This window comes from Octodon degus, unplaced genomic scaffold, assembly GCF_000260255.1.
Source record: "Octodon degus isolate 3935 unplaced genomic scaffold, OctDeg1.0 scaffold00035, whole genome shotgun sequence".
Lineage (NCBI taxonomy): Eukaryota > Metazoa > Chordata > Mammalia > Rodentia > Octodontidae > Octodon > Octodon degus.
In genome coordinates this window covers 15,012,701-15,038,050 of record NW_004524611.1, presented here as the reverse complement: position 1 = coordinate 15,038,050, position 25,350 = coordinate 15,012,701, and the positions used below count along the sequence as shown (strand labels likewise).

The window sequence follows — 25,350 nt, the reverse complement described above, 5'->3', positions numbered from 1 at the left end:
TTTAGAAAATATCTCTTCTGGTATTTGTGCTGGGTCTGTGCTACACACTCATCTGGAAATAGCAGATTGTGGTGCATGAGAACATGTGGTTTTTCAGGTGGCCTGCCTTGGATGTATCCAAGGGCTGTAAGCTGTCCTGGGCAGTGGCTAGGAACTCATGGCCTGGGGCTCCTGTCTGGTTTGGAATTTGCTTTCCTATTTTATTTTTTTTTTGCGGAACCAGGGATTGAACTCAGGCCCTTGTGCTTGCCAGGGAAGCGCTTATTCCACTGAGCCATCTCCCTGGCCCCTGCTTTCCTATCTTGTTAGCTGTGTTATTTTAGCCTATTTCCTCTGTAAAGGTGGTGATAGAATCATTCACTTCAGTAAGACTCCAATCGGGGCAGAGCCTCCTGTGCCATTCTCAGTTTTCCAGCTTCAAAATGAACAGAGTTATATATTCTGGCATTGGCACCTCACCAACAGAGACTGCCCTACATTAAAAGAATAGTACTGGTCATGACCCAGCCCAAGAAGTCAGCCCAGTGTTAGTACTAAAGTCTTGTAATCCCTGTTGCTGGGTATGAACTTATGTTCTTTATTATTTTTGTTTCTTCCAGATACATTTTTGTTTTTCTTGTGTGATTTAAAAATCTGCTTACAGGGCTGGCAGTATAGCTCAGCGGACTAAGTGCTTGCTTAGGTAAGCACAGGGGCCAGGGTTTGATCCCTGGCATCCTATGTCACACTGGCCCCACCCCTGGTGGCACTGAGCTAGTGATGGAGTATCGCATGCCTGTAATCCCAGCACTAGAGAGGCAGAAATCAGGAGGATCACTACGAGTCCTAATGAGATCCTGCACCAAACAAGCAAACAACAACGACCCCCTAAAAAATCTGCTTACGTGTCAAGCCAGCTTGGTTTATAGAATGAATTTTTTAAGGTCTAAGCCAGTTTTCTGGTTTTGAACAGCTTCCACCTCCGGTGCTCAGTGGGCAAATGAAAAATGTGACTCATGTTATTCTAGACAGCTAAGTAGGGTAGAAATATTCTAGGCAGTCAGATAGGGCTAGGCCTCAAAGAAACCAGTGCAGAAGATAAGAAAATAGTACAACTGTGGGTGGAGGTGCATTTGTTGAAGGCCAGGCCTCAAGATAAAGGCCAAATGACTACATCTACACACTTCTCAGAGGGATAAACAATAATGATCATTATTCTAAGCAGGCATCAGTCACCTGGGTGGGGAGACCAAGACATCCTTGATCCATTCCTTCCAAGAAAGGTCTTTATTCTTTTCATATATGCTTGCTACATGACTTGCTTTCCCATTGGATCAATATTACCTAAGTGACTATACTTGTAACCTTATTAATTGCCCATAGTTTTGTTACACCTTGTACCCACCTCATGATTTTTGTGCCTTCTTTATTGTGATTTTACCCTGTAAAAGTTCCTTTGAGAAGTGGGCTCATGGGCACCACTTTCCGGGTCCCCACCTGTCTCTCTTAGAAGCTGTCTTTCCCTCAATAAATACTTTCCATTCTTAACCCCTGTTGTCCCTTAGAATTCATTTTTCAGTTTTGGAGAACATGAACTCAGCACATCTGACATCTAGCAGGTTGGGAATTATATTTCCTCTATATGATATATATCATTTTGGACCTCCAAATGATATATTCCTGTAATAAACTTACTTTGGCACTTTATGGCTTTTAATATTTGGCGGCAGGGGGCTGGAGAGATAGCTCAGTAAAATAAGCGCTTGCCTGGCAAGCACAAGGTCCTGAGTTCAGTCCCTGGTTCTGCAATAAATAAATAAACAAACAGTCTTGGCTTAATATTTGGTGGCAGACTTCCCACACAGAAGAGGAATTTTCAAAGTAGAAGTCAGTAGATCCAGATGAAGAAAAAATTCTTTAGAGAAAGGATCTTGATTCTTCATGATGATTGGGACTGGTAATTGTCAGTGTTTTCTCCTCCCATGAGGCCTCCATAGGGGCCAGACTTAGCTCCAAGTTTACCACTTTTCGGTAGAGTGAGACTCCACTTATGAATTGTGCTTAACTATAAAGATAAAGACTGTTTCTAGTTGCTTTGCACAAGGATAGCCAGCAGAAGCAAAAGGTGTATGTAGCCTGCTGTAGCATTTGCAAGACACTTCACAACTCAGTGGCTAGCTGGGGTTTGCATTGTTAAGGGTTGCTGACAGCAGGAGCAGAATACAGCTTTGAGTACATGTGACTTACATGTGAGGCTCTGAGTTTTGTTTTTTGGAGATGGTTTTTGAGTAGGTGTTTCTTCCTTGACAGCAGGTTAAGTTTATTATATATTCAACCTATCCTTCCTGAGCAAGTGTTGAGTTGGGAACCAAGAGAGGGAACAGAGTAGATAATACTAATGTTTCCTCTTGGGTCATGGATTTCAAATGGAATTGGAATTGCAAACATAGAAGATTCATATAAAACACATGTTGAGCTGACTTTTAGATAAATATGAACTTTGGATGAGATGGTAAAATACTGGTACAGTACATGGGTCTAACATGATTTCAGAAGCAATGTAAGAAAGTTCCTTAGTAAATAACCTTTGATCTCAAGATGAAAAGGAACTCAGTTGCCAGTAAGGGCTGGTGATTCCCTGCAGTACAGGTGTACCCAGGTCCCTGACAAGCCAGAGACTGAGCAGATAGAGGGCATGGTTGGCCCAGGTGTATCCAGGCCTACTTACTAGATTTTCAATCTTACTGTCCCACGCAGCTTCTCTGGAGGCCTGAGGCCAGAGCTTCCTCCACCTGACAGTTTGAACCCAGGTCAGAGCAACCCAAGTATAGCCATTTGAAAGTAGGTCATGGATGAGAGAGGCCTGAGAGTAAAAACAAGGTAGAATCAGTGCTTTTCCATGTGGGCCATATTGTTACCATAGTTTGGGATTGTTCAACAAAAAGATATTTTAAAAAGTTCTGCACCTACCTCCTGAATGTAGTTCATGTTAAAATACTCTAAAAGTAGCCACTATACTTGTATTCTTTCTTTTAAAACATCTTATTTTCATTTCCTTAAAAAATTATAGTTATTAAAAAAAAAAAAAAGCCAGCCGCTAACCCCACTCTTCCACCCTCATTTACTGGTGCCAGAGCAGTCTGTTTCACTTTACCCTTCTTCAGTGGTTCAGTGCCAGTATGTACTTACTGAGGGGTTGTATGAGACATGGGTGAGGATTTAGGCTTCAAAAAGCTCCCTTCTTCATCCTTCCCAGAATAGTCATAGTTCTTTTGTTGGCTTAATTGATTTTTAGATATTCACTATTTGAAAATAACATAAATATTAGTTCTATGTATACATTCCCTAACATACTCCTAAACTCTCCCTCCAGCAGGATAGCTCTTAAAACATGAAAATGCATTTGAAGGTTGTTGGGGTGAACTTTGTCCTTAGTGACAACCCTCTGGCTCCAGCCTGGGAAGAGGCTGGCCTGCTTTCTCTGCTCTCCCTGCCCATCATCTTAGTACCTCCTGCCCCTTGTGCTCCCTCTCTGGGTCTCTTGAACTCTATAGCTTCTTGCTTCTTGGGTATTAGTGTATAGGTGGTCTTTCTCTAGTAGTTTGGTCATAGAAATGTCTGTATCTCTGCAAGGTTCTCATTCTGTCTCTGGTTTTTAAAATAGTTCCCTTAGAGTTGGCAAGAAAGGGCTGCTTCTCTGGGTGTTCATCTTGCCTTACTAAGAGCTGCTAAACTTTTCCCCTGCCATTTCTCTCCAGCACCTCACAGTCTTTTTTTTTTTTTCCCCTTGGTGGTACTGGGGTTGAGCCTTTGGCATTTGAACTGGGTTACATCCCCAACCCCATTATTAGACAGGCTCTTGATAAGTCATTAAATTGCCCAGGCTAAGCTTGAATTTGCCATCGTCCTGCCTTAGCCTCTCAGAGTATTGGGATTACAGGGCAGAGTCATCTTGTATTTTGTCATCCAGAATTCTTGTGATTCAAGTAATCATCTATGGACCAATCTGCTATTCTTACCCCTTACTTTTTTTTGTCAGAAGTGGTATGTTTTCTGCACGAATTTTTCAACCTTCCAGGCTTTCTGAAATTTTTATTCATCTTAATTTTACATTCTAAGTTACCTTTCCTGTTTATCTGTCCTATTCTTTTTTTTTTTTTTTTTTTTTGCACAACAGGAACAAGTAACTTTAATGAACACAGAATCTGTGGAAATCCAGGTATTTACAGGAAAAAAGTGCAGTTGCCATAGTTTAAGGCAGCTCTTAACTTTTTACATGGAAAACTAGAAAAGGTCAACAACTAACTTTAGTCTTGTCTGCTCAACACTGCAGATTTCCAGAAATCTTTCATCCTATCGGATGAAATGTCTGTAAATTAGGCGAGTATATCTTCTTAGTTTTGTGATGTACTCAGCAAGACCAACCTCCCAACCCCTCTGGATGAGGGCATCCCTCTCTTGCTCCAGTGCCAGGTTCGCATCAGGTCTATCTATGGATGCTGCAGCCAGGGAAGCCATGGTCTTGTAGTTCTCTGCCATCACTTCTGCGTACAGGGCATACCCCACAGACGTGAGGCTGGCCCATTCGTTCTCACTGAAGGGCATCTTCACATCATCCAAAATCTCCAAGTCCTTGGGTTTGGACACATCTGCCATCATATGATCTCTTTTATTCTTTAGGGAGAGGCAAAAGGCTCAGGAGCATAGCGCGAGGTGGCCTCTAGAACTTTCCACAAGAGACGACTGAGACTCCAAGCGGCAGCCCTCAGAAAGCTGTCCTATTCTTAAGGTCTGTTCTTTCATGGAAGCAAAGTGGCCTTTTATCTCAGTGTCTACATTTATTACTGTTTGAAAAGAATTTTCTTGTTTCCTGAATTGATTTGCTTTTACTTTGTAGAATCATTATTTTATAAAACAGATTATTTAATACATGTAAACAATTGTAAACAATACATTTTGGTTACAGAGTATGTAATATGATAATGATCACCCATGAACTCTATTCCAATCTAAGAATCAGAACTTTCTAGTCATGTGCATTCCCTGCTTGGTCCTTCTGTCCTAGCTCCCTTACTCTCTGTTCAGGACAGATTACCAGTATCTTAAGAGAATGTAGTTTTTCACAAGTATATAGCATCTAAACCCCTCCCTCCCACCTCTTCCTTGGGATTGAACTCCAGGGCCTTCAGTGTGAGAACTGTATACCAGCCCTCTTTTAAATGTTGAGACAGTGTCTTGCTAAGTCACTTGATTTGATTAGGCTGGCCTCAAGCTTTTGATGTTCCTGCCTCATCCTCCCGGAGTTGCTGGGATTCCAGATAGGCATCACCATAAGTCAGCACTTGCTTGGTTTTGAACTCCTTAGTAATGAAGAAATGATGCCATCATCCTGTAGGTGGATCTGTAGCATATGCTTTCTTCTCAAGTTCGGTTTCTTTTCTAATGTATTTGGTATAAAGTTCCACTATACAGTTCAGACTCATAGTGACCCTCCAGCCTCCCCAGTGCTAGGATTACAGGCGTGCATCACCATACCCAGACTTCAATTTGGGTTTCTGAGATGCATCTATGAGTGGTAGTGACTGTGGCCTATTTATTTTTCCCATATTGAAAGTCAGTTGTGACTGGACCCAGATTTGCTTACCCTACCTTTGATTTCTCTGTTGCTTTGCTTCTTCTCTTTTCTCCTCTTCCCTCCCCTCCTCCTCCCCCTACCTCCCCTCTCTTTCTTTCTTTCTTTCTTTCTTTCTTTCTTTCTTTCTTTCTTTCTTTCTTTTTTTGTATCAGGGATCGAACTCAGTACCTTGAGCTTGCTAGGCAGTCACTTATGCCACTGAGCTGTTGACCCGGCCCTATTGCTTGTTTGGTTTGTCCCAATGACAGGTTTCCTTACAAGTCCAGTGACATTTCATTGTTCATATATATGGATATGGCATTATGTGCCAGTGTGGGGACTCTCCTTTTCAATCTCACCCAGGTGTCTTGTTGAAGGCATCACTCAGGTGTTAACATCTGCAGTTTTTTTCTTGGGTGAACCTATTTCTGTAGTGCAGAGCCTTCAGTCTTTTTGCTGGGCTGGGAATTGTGGTTGGGCCACCCCTCTCTAGGAATTCACCTGGGGACATCCCTTCAGGTCCCTCCATGAGAAACCCTGGTCCTCCCCATAGTTGGGGAAGAATCTGCTCTTTTCGCTCTGTAGGCCATGTGGCTTGTTCAGCAGCTCTATAGCTTGAGAGTCAAGATTTTCTGTTTGCTCTCCCCTTGTCTGCTCTGTTGGTCTTAGGAGTTTATACTTTATTTTTGATGAAGGAGCAAGAATCACTCAGGGGTGTCAGCCTGCCATGTTAAACTAGAAGTCACAACTCCTTTGACTTGTATGAGGGGCATGGCTGTGTATGATATAGCAGTTTTGGTGGAAACACTGGTTCTGTCATTTGAAGTGATCCTTTAGGAGCTCTCCAAGCTAGACTACTCTGTGGGATCCACAGTGCTTAAATGTTTGGGGACTGCCTTCAAAACAACTTTGCCTAGCTTGTTTGAGGTTAATGGGAAAGTGAGTGGGCTTAGAGAACTGGTGCAGATCCTGCCTCTGCTGTGTAATGGTTGGCTGTCCCTCCCTGAGTTGTTAAACCAGGTATCTTGTTGGAGGGGAACCCTCTAAAATGAGATGCCCAAAGGTAACAACCTGGCAGATGTAGTTTACTGTTGCATCCTTTGCATGTTGTACTAGAGAATCACATCCAATTCACATTCCCATGACCCTCATTTCAGTAGCTGTACATCTGCTTCCCTCACCCCTTCCGTGCTGGCCATGGTACCTAGGACTGGACACAAGCACTCTGCCATTCACCTGCAGCTCTGGCTTCCACCTGTTTATATTCACATGTAGGCACACAGGCAAAAAGACTACTTACATCACCATGCCCCAGCACAGAGATTATATGCTTTCCTCTCTGCTCATCTCCTGCCTTTCTGCTTGTAATCTTCCCCTGCGTGTGGATGTCTTACTTCTAACTATAGTGAGTTGTGGTGTTTGAAAGAAGTATTTCTGTACCCCAGTAGATCCTGTGCCTTAGGGACCCTGGCTCAGGCCCTGCCATCTAGCCAAACCTTTCCTGCTTTTTCAGTCTAAGGGGCTCTGACTTCTCCAAAACTCCACAGCCCTTCCCCCACCCCCTTGGGTAGCATTGAGTTAGTTATGATGGGGTTGGCCTAGTGTTTTTATGTGCTGGGGGCAATTTTGAGGCAAGGGACCCTGCATTAAGGGAAGTCTCTATTTCCATAGTCCTGGGAGTTCAACACACATGTATTTATCACTTTCCAGGTTGATAACAAGCAGGCTGAGCTAGGGACAGCTCACTGAGTTCACAGATTGCAATGGGCTGAGTTTTTAGTGGTTTTGTAGGTATTATATTGAAGTTGCAGCATTCAGCCTGGCCGTTTCTCTGTACCCCATAGGTTGAAAAAGTAGTTCAGATTAGCTGGTAGTATGCAGGGTCAGTGCAGGTCCTAATGATGGCACAGAGTCACAGGTCCTTAGAGTCTATCCTTGTCCCCTTTCTTTTTTAGTCTTATTGTTTATCATGTTGGTGTCTCCATTTTTAATTCAGGGCTCTAAAGTGGTCCCATCAAGAAGTCTTATGGATGGAAAGTGAAGTGATCATGACAAGAGCTGATAAATTTCTCTCTTGGTAGCTGGGAAACACATGGATGGTGGCTGGGCTCCCAGCCAGCCAGACAGGAGCCAATCTGCTTCCTGCAGCCCCAGACGGAGGCCTTCCTCCTTGGGGCCAGTGGCTGCCATCAACCCTATTAGGAGTTCTCTCCCTTCACAATAGCTTCTTGTGCCACTGTTCAACCTCTGCTTAGTCTGTAGGGAAGCCTGATGACTCCCCCAGGGGTTACAGCTTTCCTCTGTTCTCTTCATTCTTATGCTAAAACTGCTTTCTGGGAGCCAGATTGCTTCTAGAGTCCCTTCCCAGCTTTGCTCTCCTCACACCGTGGTACCTTCTTGCTCAGTTACTTGCTGCAGCCTTCCAGCCCTCCCATGAGTGAGTGGTACACAGCCCTGTGGAAGAAACTCATCCCCCTGGTCCTCATCCTTGGTGCATTCTTCCTCTCTATTCTTCAGCCCTGCATTCTGCCCAGCACAAGTTCCTGGTTTCTGTTTAGATAAAGTCCTTTGGATCCATTTCAGCAAATGGTCTATGGCCTCCTCCAAACCCCAGCTCATGGTGATTCTGCCCTGTATTTCTCCTCTTATTCCACCTAATGTCACAGTCATCTGGGCTTTGGTTTTTGTCCCCCTTTCAGAGGCCTGGCTTATCTCAGTAGAGATGGCACTTGACTCTAGAGCCCTAGAGTACCTTCCACAGGGTCTTGCATTATCATAGGAATAGAATTCAATACATGTCATGCTTTTGAAATATCTATAGAAGAAATAAAAGGAAATCACTTTTTTCTTCCAGAGCCAAATGGATGACTTTCCACTTTTCAATACAGAAAAGATGTTTTCAACATAAAAGGGCCTTTGACTGGTCTTACATAACTTTGGGCATGATGGATACTGTCATGAAAATGAGGACAGGTTACCTCTGAAATCAGCTGTTTTGAATTAAAGCATAGTGAGCTCTGAATCAGGGGGAGCAAGATGGGATTTAGCTGTTTGAGGATTAATTTGCTGAACTCTTAAATTCAGGGACTGTGTTTCCATAAATGAGTAAGGCAAGGGAGGGAAGGACAGAGCATGTCTTGCTTAGGTGAGGTTGTTACCCTCACTATGTTGACTTAGCTCTTCTGTTACTTTGCATAATTCCAAGGAGATTTTAAAATTTTCTTTGATCTTCCAGGTGGTTTATAGAGATCAGCTTCATCATGTGTACTTTACAGTAAGGACTCTGAGGCCTGGAAGCATGAGGTGTGACTGTTGAGGTTCAGTGTGCCTGTGCCACTCTACATCTTTGGTTGGTTTGATGAGCCCTAACTCTCAGTCAGCCTGCCTCTTTTGTGCTGCATGTGCTTCAAGTTCTGCATCAAGTAGTCCCCAGCTGCCTGCCAACAGCCGACTTTGTATAGAGACAGTATGCTCAGCTAACCAGATGAAAACTGATTAATGCAACTAAATAGGAAACAAATCCACTAAGTCCCTGCAAGACTCACTGAGCTGACATCTGTCTCTGTGGTGCTGTGGGGCCACAGAGTCTGACTGAAGGTGATAGTGATGATTTTCCTGGTCTATTTAATAAATCACCAGTGGGGGACATCTTGGCTGGGAATAGGACGGGGGCTTGGTTTTGGCTAGTGACTGGCTTATAATGAATTGAGGTGTAGCAGATCAGCTAGATCAGCTGATCCAGCTAGATCATTTGACTCCAGGGCTGGGGAGATAGGTTAGTAGAATAAGTGCCTGCCTGGCAAGCGTAAGGTCCTGAGTTCACTCCCTGGTACTGGGGGAAAAAAAATCTCAAGTAATCTAGATTATTTGACTCCTGCATGTTTTCTCTGGTCAGATTTGGGAAAGATGACCCCACTCACACCACTTTGTCCTCCATGATCCCTTGGCAGTGGATGTTCTTATGGGAGCTGAGTGTCACATTAGAGTCACCTAGGGACCATCAGATAAGGTGTTCCAATACTGAGTCACATGCAGTGTCCCAGACTGAATCTAGAATATAGGCTAAAGCTGAGAACACAAACAGGCACTCTACTCAGTGCAGTTTTAATGCTAAAGTAGTTTTTGCAAGCTGAGAATGTGACTCAGTGATAGAGAGCTTGCTTAGCAAGCACAAGGCTTTAGCCTGCAAAAAACCCAGAACACTGTATTTCAGTTATTATGGAGGAGCAGAATTCATTACCAAGTCTGATTATAAAAATGCATTATCTAGATTCTTGAAGTTTATAACAAAGCTGAAACATCAGGTAACCAAGCAGATGGACCAATACCCAGCTATAAGCATTTTGGTTCATGGTTTCTGGGGGGTAGTAGGGGTTTCATATCAGATGCTTATTTTGTGTATGTTACTTCCTTCAGGTCTTTGCTTAGCTATCCCCTGTCTCAGAGTATTCCTGGCCACCCCATGTGAGATGGCAATCTGCTCTTCTCCGCTTGGCTTCCTCTTTGCTTTCTTCTTTAGTGATGTATCACATTAAACCACTGTTTATAAAACTTGTCTCCTCCCCTCACAACCCCTAAATATGTGAATCCTGGAATTAGGACTTTGTTGTCAGCACTCACAACAGTAGGCACCTAGTACATACTTTGTTGAATAACTGGTCGTGAGCTGACAGGCTTACTTTGGAAGGTATACTTTGTCCCTTGGAATGGCTTTTTAATCATAAGAATGGTTCCTATTCGTGTATCCTGAAAACAGACTGTTAGCCTTTTTGTAGTCAAAGAAATCAGTACCATTCAACTTTTTAGATTTAAAGAAGGTCATGTGGCTAATAATTGAAAATGGATTGGCATGAGAGGGTCTTTGGAAGCTAAACTTGAACTTCAGGCTGTGTTTTTGTTTATCCTTTTGTCATTAATGTGCCTGCCACAAAAGCCCAGAGCTACTGGGAGCCAAGGAAGGGGTGGCCCTTCCTCCACCTGAGCAGGAGAGAGGTAGGTTCATGATTAACTCGATGTCTTAAATGCCATTTCTGGAGGCTGAAAGCATTAACTTTTAAAAAATGATTTAAAATTACCAATTGACCATATCCGGGGCTGAACCTGAATGATTCAGCTCCTTTTAAAAATATCTTTTCTCAACAAATTGCTTCCTTAACATTTTAATTTGTTGATCATAAAGGAAGCTTGCCAAATATTAGCTGTTCTTTTCCATTTCCTACTGCTTCAAGCTCTCCTTATTTGGCATATTTCAGTGGAGCTGTAAGGTCACTCCCCATTTTTCTTCCCAAATAACTGTATTTATTACTGTCAAGTATTGGCGGGTTTGATCTAGCTGTCATCGGAGCATTTGGAAATACTGGGTTTTTTTTTGCCAAAATGCTGATTTAATGATCTAATACTGACATGGCTTGTTTCTCTGTTGACTTGATAACTTGTTGAATAAGCTCCCACTTACTGAGCAGCAGATCTTTTCCACCTGGCAACTATAAGGATTTTTGGGCAATGGACAGGATTAATAAGTTTTTCCCCTTTCCTCTCCCCTCCTATTCCCCTCCTGCTTTCTCCTTCCTTCCCCTTTCCTCTTTCCTCTTTCCTCTTTCCTTTCCTTTTCCTCCTCCCCTTCCTCCTTTCTTTTTCTCTCTCCCTTCTTTTCCTTTCTTTTTTTTGGGAAGGCCTAGAAAGGTAACAAGGACCTTTCTTGAAGAGGGCAACATTCCTATTATTTGGCATTTTGCAAGATACTTAACATTTTTTCTTTTGGAAAATTTTTAAATATACACAAGATGAAAGGAATGAACCTCCCATGTGCTATTATTCCCTGTTTCATCAGTTATCAGCTCATAGCCAATCTAGTGGCATCTCTTCCCTGGCCCACTCTTAGGATTTGAAAAAGGACATCACTGTATTTCATCCATAAATGTTTTAATATATAACATATACAAGGTAATTAAAAAAAACATAGTGCCATTATCATTCTGCAAGCATAACTAGACACATGAAGACTGAGTTTCTGCCAGGAGGAGGAGCTGGGTCCAGTGCTGCCTCCCCATTCACCTGCTGTGGGAGCTGGGTAGCTGCTGTTCTGTTTGCAGCCACAGCTTTTCCGTTTGAAAGCCTAGAGTGTTGTACCAGTTTTCCTGACTCTAGTCCTCTTGTATCTGAATGAGACCCTGACCCACAGTAAGTTCTGGCTGTTGTCAGCTGGCTTTATTTATTTATTTTTACCAACAGACAACATTAATTTTATTTGCATTTATTTTATGCTTAATTTATTCCCGTGCCATAAGTTTTTGTTTCTTCAGTTTGTTCTGGGATATCTTTTTCTTCTGTGCAACTTCCTCCTCTGGTTTGGGAACAGTTTGTTCCTTTTCAGTAAGGACCATCTCAATATGGCAGGGGGAGCTCATGTACGGATTAATCTGTTCATGAGCTCTATAAGTATGGTGGAGCATCTTGGGCACTTTGTTCAGTTGGACATGTTCAATAACCAGAGAATCTACATCTAAACCCTTAAGCTCAGCATTACTCTGCATTTTTAAGCATGTGCAGCAAAAATTCAGCACTCTTTTTGGGCCACCAACCCTGTGTCCAGCCCCACTGTTTGGCATTGGCACACCTACCAACTCCACCATTGTAATGCTGAAATGGTATGCATTGCTTCTTTAATGTGACATCCTTCAGATACTTGGTGGCCTTTTGGATATGCATACCCTTGATGGCCTGGGCAGTTTCACACGTGTTCTTAAAGTGAATGCGAAGATTTGAGCCTCTTGATTTGCTTGATTTTGTGGAGTTTTCTGGGTTGAGAGAGTAGCAAACCATTTTCACAGGTCACCTAAGGCTGCTTACAGGAAGAGGTCAACTGGCTTTGTGAGGCAGGCAATTGGTGTCTGTATTCACCTGTCCCTTCTCATTGTGGAACTTGGGATGTTCCCCTTTGGCTTCATCCATCTCTGTAGTTGGAAAGGTGTTCTAGTCACCATGGATGGTGTCACATGTCCTGAAGTCTCCTTTGTGGCTTGCATTGGTCATCTGAAATGCTGTGTGATAGTTGATTTTTTTTCCTTTTTTTTGATAGTTGATTTTCTAGAGTCAAGTCTACTGAGGGGAAGGTCTGTGTTCGCATTTGCCTGTTAGCTATGAAGAGTTAGTAACAGGTGTCAGATTTGCTACCTATTTTGTCTCAAGTTTTTGGAACTGAAATACTGCAGTTATTTGGGCTTGATAAACTTCCCAACTTGCTTAGAGCTATTCTGGTGCCTCCTGATCTGGTGGGGAAGTACAGTGTCACAACGGCTAGGGAGGTGGAAGGCCAGGGGCTCTGTGCTGTAATAGTGGTGTGGGGCAGGGTAGAGAACAAGTTCCCAGACCTGATTTGATGGTAATGGTATACACTGCACCTTGAAGTATGGGTGAGATTTTTCACATGCCTATGCTGGCTGGTAGCCATCTGTCTATTACTTGTAATCCCACTACCAGAGTAATAATCACTGTTCATGTGATTTATTTCCTTTGAATTTTTTTCTCTGACTCTATGGATTTATTTTATATATTTATGTAAACTCATAAGACATCCAACTGAACAGCTGGCCTACCTCTTATTGGTTTTGGGCTGCCTGACTGGGGATGGTCAAGATAACCCTTGTCCTAAAGTGGCTAATGTCCTGGTACATTGATATAAGTTGTGCTCCATAGTAAATGAAGTTTGTATTCTGCTGTTTGCTTTGTGCAGGACACCAGGGCATCCCGGGAATCATCCTCTTGCCCTTCTAGCCATTAGTTGTCCTTCAGCTTGAAAAGAGAGCAGCTGTTTATGCAATGTGATCCACCCAGGTCCAGGCCCAGGTCAGGCCCAAGACAGGCCCAGAAGGTGCTTGGAGAAATCAAAACCCCTCTGCCTGGGCCACCTCATAATATCCACTTTCTCCTCCCCTGGCTTGTGAAGGGGTGGGGTTTCCTCTGCTCCAGTAGTTATAGTGACCTGATTTACACTGAGGGATGGGGTTTAATCCTGGTGTGATATGTAACCCAAGCGGGCCCTGAGATTGTCCATCAGCAGCCTTGTGTAAGTGGTGCCTGTACCTGTTTCCTTTGGGTTAGAAGTTCTCCATGTGTGCTTGGAAATGTCACACCTGAAGGTTAGAGCCCAGAAAGAGTAACGTCCCTCTTATTTATTGTTAAGCTTATCTGGAAATTAGCTGCAAATATTTTTTTTTCAGTGCCATAATTTCTCTTTCTCCTCCTCCTCTTCCTCCTCCCCCTCCTCTTCTTCCCCCTCCTCCCCCGATCCTCCTTCTCCTCCTTCTCTTCCTCCTTCACCTTTGCCTCCTCTTCCGCCTTTCTTCTCTTCCTCCCCCCTCCTCTTCCTCCTTGTCCTCTTTCTACTCCTCCTCCTCCTCCTCCTTTTTTTTTTTATGGTACTAGGGATTAAACTCAGTCCCTTTGAACTGAGCTACATCCCTTTTTAGTTTTTTAAAATTTTGAGACAGGGTTTGACTAAGTCAGTAGTTGATCAGGCTGAGGTTGAACTTAAGATCCTTCCGTCTCAGCCTCCCAGATTGTACCACTGTGCCCAGCCTATGTTTTAAATCTATTATGTGATTTTTTTTTTATTATTATAGAATATTTCACTAGCAGAGTGTAATGAATCCTTTTATAATCATTGCTAGCTTCAGTGTTGATTTACTATAGTCGCCTTTGTTTTTTTGTGGAACGGGGGATTGAACTCAGGCCCTTGCGCTTGCCAAGGAAGCGCTTATTCCACCGAACCATCTCCCTAGCCCCTCGCCTTTGTTTTATATGTACTTTTTCATCTCCTCGCAGTTTAAATTTGAGCCAGTTCCTAGATATCATATCTTATTTCCCTCATGTTCATTTTGCTGTATATGTCCAAGAGAATGCAATCACAAAACCACTAATCACCCCCAAATCATTAATATCAGATGACCATTAATATCAAATGTCCATTCAGTACTCAACTTTGTATTTTCCCATAAATGTCATAATTTTAAAAACTGTTTGACTAGACTCGCAATGAGGTTATGACTGTTCATAGTCTTATTTAGAACCTCACATCTATTTCCAAATCTGAAGACCATCAGAACTTTTCCCAGGACCACTTCATGCATGGTGGTATGTGTTTCTGTTGGGAGTATCAAGAGTCATATAATGTGTATGCTGTGGCATTTGGTTTTGTTTTCTCTAATTTTTCAATAGTAGTATAAAATTTACTGTCTTATCTATTTTTTGAGTTCATAGTTCACTAGTATTAAGTACATTTGTTTTGATGTGGCCCATCTACCCACAGAATCAGTTTCTTGCAAGATTGAAACTCTCCATTAAACGACAATTTCTCATCCCCCTTCCCTTAGCTCCTGGCAGTCATCATCCTTTTTGTTTCTGTCAATTTGACTCACTACAGACTTCATGAAAGTGAGATTGTACCATATTTTGTCTTTTTGTAACTGGTTTATTTCCTTTAACATAATATTCTCACAGATTCATGCATGTAGCATGTGTCAGAATGTCCTTTGAAGCCAAGTATCGTGGCACACTCTTGTAGTGCCAGTTATTGGAAGGCCGAAGCAGGAGAGTAGCTTGAGTCCATGAGTTGGGAGACCTGCTTGGGTAGCATAGCCTGACCCCATCTCAAGTGGGGTCACAATGTGTCCCTATATGGCAGCAGGGACACATTCTTCTTTTTAAAGAGTAATAATATATTGTATGTGTGTGCCACACTTTTCTTACTATTCATCTACCAGTGGACTTTTAGGTTTCTTCTGCCTTTAGCTATTACAAATAATGCAGTTATGAACATGAGTATGCAGTTACTTGAGACCCTTCTTCATTTCATTTGTGTATACTGTATACCCAGAATTAGAAGGAATTTTTTTTTTTTTTTTTTGGACTGGGTCAGGATGCATTAAGGGCAGGTCTGGAAAGGGATGTGGATCTGGGGATCAAACCAGAGTATCTGGAGACTGAGTGTCTTTGCTTAAGCAGGCAGTGAAACAACTGAGCTAATGGGCAGGCCTCTATACCCAGAATTGGAATTGGTAGCTAATATGGTAATTCTATTGGTAATTTTTTAAGGATCTTCACTCCTATATGAGTGTTACAGTTTATCCACATCTTCAGCAATTATTTTTTCTGTCATTTTTTATTAGTAGTTATTTTAGTAGGTGTAAAATGGTATCTTATTGTGGTTTGGAGTTGCATTTTCCTAGTACATAGTGATTATTTTGTAATACTTATTTCAACTAGAGGTGCTTCAAGATGGGGAATATATTTAGTGAGCCGCCTTAATTTTTTAAAAAAGAAATACCAAGTATATTGTACTTATAGTGTATTTAAGATTTTGAAGGTTTTTGTAGGATTAAGAAAATCAGACCGGGGCTGGTGAGATGGCTCAGTGGTCTAAAGCACCTACTTAGAATGAGCTTAGCAAAGCACAGGGACCGCGGTTCAATCCCCCAGCACCGCATGCCAGCCAGCCCTGTCCCCTGGTGGGCTGAGCTGGCCACACACACACACACACACACACACACACACACAAATAAACAAATAAATAAAATTTAAAAAAAAAAAGAAGAAAAAATCAGACCAGTTTGTCTATTTATGAGGAAGAATCCAAAATCCGGAGAGGTTGAGGCTTTCCCTGCGACCTGTGAAGTGTGAGGAGGCCCAGCCCCAGGTTCCTCTGCCTCTCTAGCAACCCCTATCTCATTTCCAAGCCCCTGTATTACTCTGTGGAGAGGCCAGGTGCACCAAAACCTGTTTGTTTTGTTGCAGATACCCACTAGCAGTTGCTCTTGTTATAGAGTGGTTATTCATGTTTGTCAGAGAACCCAGAACAACTGTTTTTATTCTTTACAGTGGATGTTTATGCACATGACCTTTTGAGAACATATTTCTGGATGTTGTGGAGGCACTGATGTTCATGCAGATTAGCTAAGTTAATTCTTTATTCTTTTGGCCAAATGGTTTGGCTGCTCCTTTAATAATTTCACTTTGTAAAGCCACTGTGTTGCTCATGCTGTTAAATGTTTTATTGGTAGTATGATGTGATTTAATATATTATTTTCAGATGACAGGAGAGCCTTTTGGCAGAGTGGCCAGGTAGCCTGTGTTGGCAGGGACAACTAGCACCTGTTTACATATCTGTATATGGGCTTCAAGCAGAGGATGTTCACACATGTAGGAGTGTGTGTATGTACTGTACAGATGCATGGATGTGTTGCATCCTGTTTGTTTTGCTCCTGACAGGTTTATTTACTCATTCATTAAATTTTTTATTACTTAGTAAGAGCCATGCACAGTAGTAGGTACTGGGCATTAATGTATCTGCTCTCATGGGACTTAGATTTTAGGGAATTCAGGGGCTGGCAGAATTTATTTTTGAGAGATCTTGGCAAAGCAGGTGACCTTGACATCTGTCAAAGAAGAGATACTCGGAATGTTTGTTTTACAGTCTCCAGGGTAAAAAATCATATCCAATCCTTTATTGCAGACCTGAACATTTATTTCAAGGATTCAGATTAAACCAGGGTAGATAAATGAGCAGACATTGTTGTTTGATGATCATTCATAGTTGATAAAATGAACAACTCATTAAATTGTTGCTATAACAAATGGGGAGAATTTCAATCCTGAGGCAGTCTAAAAAGCACAAGCTGTAAAATGCAGAGTTAAAGGTGATTCTACTTTGTCTTGTATTAGATTGACTTCAAAGCCAACAAAGAAGGTGCCAGAGGGGCCTTTGGGTGAGTGGCCATATAGTTTGAATAAGAAGGGATTGAAAGTGTATACTTTTAGTGTGATTGAGTGACTGCAGTCTTAGCCTCCCAGAGTGCATGAGATTTACCTTGATGATAATTAATGTGCTCTCTGTCAGTACATTGTTTTACTTGTTTTCTTCTGTATGCTTTATTTTACAAAGAGAAGTGAAATGTCAGTGGTTCTTCCCCCCAAGGCACCTTCCAGAACATGTGTGGTGCAGCCAGCTTGAGCAACAGTGGCCTGGTTATTTGGAGGGCTCCCTCCCTTCCTTGCAGATTTAATGGTAGATTGTTTATTAAGTGTGATTGCTGAGCAATGAGTCTGAAGTCACACCACATGCTCAGGTGCTTGTGTGCAACTTGAAGCTGCCATGAATTGTCGCAGGGGAGGTGTGGAGATGACAGGCTATGCATAGGACGCTGGTGTGATGCTGTACAGCACGGTGTGCAACCTCCTCTGGCATCCAGGATGTGGGTTGAGCATGTTAGGGAAATCTTTTTCCTGGACCTTACCATAGAGTCCACACTTCAGATAACTTGCTTGTCTCTTTCCAAATCAGCCTCTCTCACATTACTCACTTACACTGTTGCCCCCAAGTTGAGGAGTCCAAAGGCCAGTCACATGATGGCCCAAGTTTTGGCATTGGCATTGAATCAGATCTTGTCCCTCATGTCTTTTACGTCCCTTTGCAGAGCTATTCTCTCTGTGGTAAAACTGGCTTTTGTCTTTTACTTGCTGTTTCTCCAAAGATGTTGCTCCTGTCATGGATGGAACCGCCCTTGGTACACAGTTGGTTGCTGTGTCCTGCTAGTATTTGGCTGGCAGAGTCTTGCACACAGCTTTTTCTCCAATCTTATTATTACTTTGAGACTGTGAGGCCTTCCCAGGTGCCAGAGAGTATCTGTGTGTCAGATACCACTGTGTGTCTGTCTGTTATACCATGGATACACAAGTTCTTGGTACTTTTGGAGCATATACTGGACACTTAGTGCTGGGCTGCACAACCACTGCTTATCTGCCCCCACTTTGGGGATCCCCTCATGTGATGGGATGTTTGTGGGGGAAATTCTCGGTTTAGAGCTGAATCAGAATGAAGTGTATAGGTCAGGTGCTTTAGGGATCTACAGGGGAAGGGCCATTGTCAGGAGTGATCAAGAAAGGCTTCAGTGGGCTGGCTAGATAGCTCAGTGGATTAAAGCACCCGCTTAGGCAGATGCAGGGACCAGGATTTGATCACTGGCATGCCTTGCTGGCCCCGCCCCTGGGAGAGTGAATGAGACTAGGCATGGTGGTGCATGCCTGTAATCCCAGTGTTTGAGAGGCTGAAAACTAGAGGATCACTAGGAGTCCAATCTGTATAGTTAGACCCTATAGATCCTGTACTAAACACATTTAAAAAAAAAAAAAAAAGGCTTCAAGGAGGAGAAACCTCTAAAATGGAGGTTAAAGTATTAGAGCCCTGTTATTTTATTTTTTCTATTTAATGTATTTGGCTGTTGCAGGGTCTCATTATGCAGCTTGGACTCATGATGATCCTCCTGCTTTCAGCCTCCCCAGTGCTGAGATTACAGGTGTGCGTCACTACACCTGGATTCTGACTGGCTCAGCCTCTCCCAGGGGTGGGGCTGGCATGGCATGTGGTGCTGGGGATCAAACTGAGGTCCCTGTGCTTGCCTAAGCTTGTCTGAGCAGGTGCTTTAGTTCATTGAGCTATCTCACTGGCCTAGCAGCCTCTTCTATGGGAGATGAGAGCTGTGGCTTAGAAGTTGACAGTCCCCAATGTGTTTGAGGGTATCATGGCTAGCTTTGAAAGGCACTGGGGAGAGAGAGAGGCTGAAACTTTCATGGGAGTCCAAAAGGTTGCAGCAGCACACTGTAGGGAGGTAGTATGGCCAGTGTGAGGACTTCTCTTGGCTTGGTGAGAGTGACAGAGGGCCTCCAACCTGGGCTAGATGAGGTTTACGGGGCAACAACCTTGAGCTGGCCAGGAGGGTGGATTGGGAACGGTAGGGCTTCATTCTTACAGGAGTGCAAACCTTGCTCCAACCTCTGGCTGTCCTCTGTTAACCTCATTTCTCTTATTTAGACTCCTAGTCCTCTTTCATGGACCTGTTTTCCTTTTCTCTTTAGGGCACTGCTCTGTGGCCAGCAATTGGTCTTGTTCATCTGATATAAGACCTCCAATGTATAAGGGAAATACAACTCCCAACCTGTTAGATGTCAGATATGCTGAGTTTGTGTTTTCCAAAATTGAAGAATGAATTCTAAGGAGCAACAGAGTAGGAAAAGTATTGGGAGAGAGAGCTCCTACGAGACAGGCAGGGGCCCAAATGGTTTGCCAACAAGCCCACTTCTCAAAGGAAGTTTTATAGAGCAAAATCATGTGATTGGTACAAAATCATGAGGTGGGTACAATGTGGGCCAAGACTATGATCAACCAAGATTACAGGTGTAGCCACTTAATGTTGATCCAGTGGGGAAGCAAGTCCCATAGCAAGAGTACTGGAAAGAACAAAGATCTTTTTCGGAAGAAATGAATCAGGAGGTCCTGGTTACCACCTGAGTGACAATAAAGTCTATTTAGACTTTATTGTAACAGATGATATAGTATACTGCTTATCCATTGGGGAGGCATGTAGATCTGGTCATTCCATCTTTGTCTTGAGGCCTGGCATTCAGTGGGTGTGCCTCCAGCCACAGATATAATGTGTTTTCATCCTTTGCACTGACTCCCTGGAGGACCTAGCCCTGTCTGATTGCCTGTAATATTTCTTCCTAATTTAGCTGTCTGTAATACACCTTGTCCCATGTCATCCACAAACCCACATGTTCCCATCCTTGTAGGTTTACCACTGACTGAAAGCAGGTCTCACTTGCTGCACTATTCTGTTCTGGCCCATACTCCCCTCCTGAGATTGCCACTGGCTGTGGGTTTTTGGCCTGTGACCATCTCTGAGTCTCTTGCAGATTTTCACTCCTGAGTCCTTGATTCTCTGCGTTTCATGGCATCTCCTGAGGTCACACTGCTCAGGGTTCATTTTATAGATCAGGCAGCTCTACACCAGTGTCCTGCTGTTGGGATCAGTGAGAGTCCAGGCAGGGTGTGTCCTTTCCTACCTTCCACAACACTTGTCTGAAAGCTACTAACCCTGGTAACATGACTTTAAAGAGAAATACTAGAGCTCTCTTAATGTAGACTGTAGACTGGGAAATGCATAGCTGAAGTGGCAGAGCTGGTTCCACAAGATTTTTCCAACTCTATGTGGTGGAGTTTTCATTTTTCCCTTTTTAAAGTTATTCAGACAAGGCTGTGAGGATAATACAGAATTGTGCTTTTTTTTCTTCCCAGTTGTGCTGGGGATGGCACCTGTGCATGGTGGCCAAGTATACTGCTACTGAGCTCTGTAGCCTCAGCGTTCTCTACCCCCTGGTATGAGACTTTTTAAAAAAGATTTGGTAATAAGTAATTTTAAAATAGATGTTTATGAAGCCTAAGTAAATAATAAAACAAGCCCTGCCTATTGCCATGTGTATGTCAGAGTTATAAATACTTTCTGAAGCTGAACTCAGCATCTGTGCTTGGCCAGGCGGAGCAGTAGGGGCTGCAGCTGATGGATGGGGTGGGGCAGCTGGTGTCACTCAAAGCTAGAACAACATCGCTGTTCTCTGACATTTTACTCTCTAGAACTAACAGCAAGTCATCATTGCTGTTGGTTTCTGCACTCTTTTTTTCACAAGTTTTAGTGTTTCCAGGCCTCTCAAGGATTATTTTCAGGACTTTTATATAAAGCACTTTTTTTTTTGGTACTGGGAATCAAACTCAGGACCTTGCACTTGCCAGGGATGTGCTCTGCAACTGAGCTATATCCCCAGAAAGCACTTAATTTTTTATTTATATATTTTTTTTGGGGGGGAAATCATAGCACATTATTATCAGTACAGTGATGAAGGAGAGGTCTTCAAGGGGCAGGAGCAGGTCCTGACGCAGGGAGGTGGCCTCTACTTGCCAGTGATGAGCGGCTTCGCAGCACCATGTTGACTGAGTCCCTGCGCAGTAACATCTTGGAGATGTAGCAGTCCTTGTTGACTGGCTTAGACTTCTGCTTGCCCTTGCTGCTCTTGGAGGCCTCAGTCCACATCTCTTTCACGTTCTCCAGTACCATGTTGCAGTGCCTGTCAGAGGCCTTCACCCAACCTAGGAGTTTCTTGTTGTTGCAGCAGTTGATGAGCACATGGATGTTGTTCTTCACTGACTGGGTCAGCACTGAAAGTGGACCCATGTTAAATTCTTTCTCCTCCTGCTTCTGCAGCTCCTCTGGTGTCATCTCACTCTTGGGCTTGTTGAGGAGGCTCATGGTGGTAGTTGGAACCTCTGGGTTACCTGCGTTGCTTCAGTCTCCCAGAAGGCACTTAAAAAAAAAAAAAGTCCCTTACATAAGACAGTGTAGTACTTACATTGAAACTATGCACATCTTCCTGCATACTTTAAATCATCTCTAGATGACTTTTACCCAGTGCATTGTAGCTGCATAAGTAGTTATTATATACCTCAATGTTTGGGAAATAATTACAAGAAAAAGTCTGTACATGTTCAGTACAGACACAAATTTTTGCTCCAGATATTTTCAGTCCATGGTTGGTTGAATTGTGAAACCTGTGGATGTGGAATTTGTGTATGCTAAGGGCTGGCTGATCCTCATATCAGTATGTTACAAGATTGTGTGGTTATAGTGACTGTGTTTCCTTGACTTGCTTGTGCTGTTCAGCAGTATGGGGCTTATTAGAACAAAATATAGCCCTCGTTCTGTTGACTTTGGACTCACAGGGAGAGCTGAGGTAATGATACTAGTTCCATGGTAGTTTTAACAAATAAGCTTTTTAAAAATGATCTGTCATAATAGCAGAATTTTAAGTACAGTGGAGGGATGATTGGCCAGGGTGTCAGCTCTGTTTTGATAAAAGACCAAGCCTGAAGGGCAACTTGTGAACAGTTTGTTGAGGGTAGCTGCTGTATGTGGGTCAGTTTCCTTCCTGGATAAAATGTACATCTAAGAGACACTCCTGGTCACATGTACAGGAGACATGTACAAGAACATTCATTGCCATGTGTTAGACACAACAAAGAGCTGAGTATGATAGTACATGTGTGTAATCCCAGAGACTGAAGCAGGAGAATTGCCATGAATTTGAGTCCATCCTGGGATATATAGGGAGTTCAAGGACAGCTTGAACTGCCCACCAAGACCCTGTCTAATTAAAGAAAAAAAAAAGCAAAACACTAGAGTACATAGTCAGGGGGGAGGGCAGTAGCCATCCTTCTGTGGTGTTCTTGGTGGGAGTTAGGGAACTGGCAGCACGGGTCATCTGTGTGGGTGACCTTAGTAATACAGCAAAAGAGGGCAGCTCCTGTGGACAAGGAGCTAAATATACAGATCAGTAACCATGTGCTGCTGATGGAGCCATAAAGATCTAGTAAATGTGATCAAGTTGAGTTTGGGTATATAACAATGTATGCTTCCCTGTGCGCTTCAAATATGTCTGGAATAATAATAATGTGTCAGTGTACACCAGATGTATATGTAGGAATATGTTTTGGAGAACAGAGCTTTAGGCCTGTTTTGTACTTCTAGTTTCAGTTTATCATGATGAATGCATTTATCTCTGCTTCCTTACAAAATAATAAAATTATGGTGGCTTTGTGTTTTATTGAAGAATTTTTGTACTTATTTTTTTATTTTATATTTTTATGTATTTAGTACAGGGTCTATAGGGTCTCACTACACAGATCAGACTTACAACGATCCTCCTGTTTTCAGCCTCCCAAGCGTTGGGATTACAGGTGTGCGCCAGCCATTCTTCTCAGTCCCTGTTTCAGCATGCCCCTCGGGGTGGGGCCAGCACAGCACATCAGGGATTGAACCCCAACCCCTGCACCTGCCTAAGCAGATGCTTTAGTCCGCTGAGCTATCTGGCCAGCCCTTTGTACTTTTATTTTAAATATTGGAAGGCATGTGAAATATGTTAAGTCCCTCTGCATTTTAAGAAGACAGTTTTATGATATATTTTCTTCTCTGGGCTGTGCTTTGGGATAGGAGCATAGGTGATTGCCTGGGAAAATGGGCAGGTTCTCTTCAGAAAACAAGACTGAAGCCTCAACTGCATCTTCTAGAATCTGTAAGCCCTCAGGATGCTTCGAAAAAAGTAAACTCTTTTAAAGTTGTTTCCTACTATCCCTGGCCAGGAGTCTGGAAGAGGTTCTTGTTGTCCTTGAAGAAAAAGGTGGTTGGCTTAATTGAACTTGAATTATGGCAAGCAAGGTGGGGGTGAACAGCACATTCCTTGTGTGCCTGTTGGGGAGGATGATCTGAAAGCGGGCCAGTGATAGAATAATACCATGTATTTACTGAGGAAATAAGGGCTTAATGCTCCCCATTCAGTTAATCCTCACAACATCCTTACAGTGACAAGAAGACCATTGGCCTTAGCTGCATTTTACTTAAAAAGTCCCTGGGACTTCTCTCTAAACTGCAGCTGTAGCTGTGGGGCAAGACATAGGCAAGAAGGAAGGAAATATTTATTGCGTGTTTGCCTGCATGCCAGGCACCAATAGGGAGCCGGCCCTTAGGATTGTGATCTTTGAATTCTTGGAACAGTTCTGGAGTGGGGGTAGTTTACTGAATTTTCATGTAGATGTTGAATCACAGACCAGCTCAAGTAACTGGTGGACTTGGTTCTAGCCTGGCTGACCCAGGATTTTTCTACTCCTGTGCTGTGCCTCCAGCCTGTTACTGGGAAAGACCAGTCTCTTTTGTTGCAGTTTATGAAGAGTCAGAAGATTTAGAGCAAAAGCTCAAAGTCAGTTGGGGTGGCCATTCTGTGGTTGATACCACTGGAGACAGTTTCACCAAATGATATATAGATTGATAACATTGAGCCTGTGTGCAGAACCCTTGATCTCAATGTTTTTGGCAGGGCTGCTGGTCCTAGAAACTCAAGGACAACTGCTGCCATTTGTCACACCTGTTGATAGACTTCATTGTGTCACTGTGATTGGCCTGCTGTGTGTCCTTCACTGCTGGACCCTGTTAATTTCTAACACTGGTTGATGTCAGGGAATAGTCAAAAAGGCAAATGAAGTGAATGGCAGCCCACTGTCTTCTCTGCTGCTATGGCCCAGTCTCTTGCATGGGGCCTGTTTACAGTGAGGTTAGGAAGATTACCTTGTCCAGGAAGGGGCAGAGGTGGATCCAAACCCATACCTTGTTGGTCACAGAGTTTAAAGTCTTTTTTTTTTTCTCCATAATCTTATTGAGAAACAAATAGCAATGAGACAGTTTCAAACCAAATTGGTAGGACAGTTTCAGTAATTAACACATTGCATACATTCCTCCTAGTGGTTATTTGCTGTAGAGTTTAAAGTCTTTAGGTACCATGTACCACATGTCACAGCTTTGGTGTGATGATGTTTTTGTTTTTAAAAAAATGCTGATCACTCAGCAGTATGGATAAGGGCTTAGATTGCAGCTCCCCCCCCACTTGTATTTTAAAGAAGGGTCTACAGGGTATTTAGGGTCTCACTACTAGATCGGACTCAGTGATTCTTCTGTTTACAGCCTCCCAAGTGCTGGGAATATAGGCATGCGCCACCATGCCAAGTCTCATTCGCAATCTCAGCATACCCCCGGGGCGGGGCTGGCATGGCAGGCCCAGGGATCAAACCCCTGGCCCCTGCATCTGCTTGCAGATGCTTTCATCCGCTGAGCTATTTGGTTGGCCCTCTGCTTTGAATTGGACAGTGACTTACTTCTCTTTATCATAAGCAGAGCTCTTTATTAACCAAAAACTCTTGGCTGCCAGACATCATGTTTAATTGCTGTTAGAATGTATTTTTGTCATACTGCCCTATAGGAAGACAAAGAACTGCTTGTGTCAAACACAGGGAAGGGAAGGGAAGGGAAGGGAAGGGAAGGGAAGGGAAG

At 43.0% G+C, this 25,350-nt stretch overlaps 1 protein-coding gene and 1 pseudogene across 11 annotated transcripts in view; one reads left to right on the top strand and one right to left on the bottom strand.

Moving 5' to 3' along the window:
- The window catches only part of Cux1 (cut like homeobox 1), a 394,563-nt gene that overhangs the window by 40,172 nt on the left and 329,041 nt on the right, over positions 1-25,350 (top strand). The gene's annotated exons all lie outside the window — the stretch shown is intronic.
- Positions 21,371-21,726, bottom strand: LOC105742084 (annotated as a pseudogene).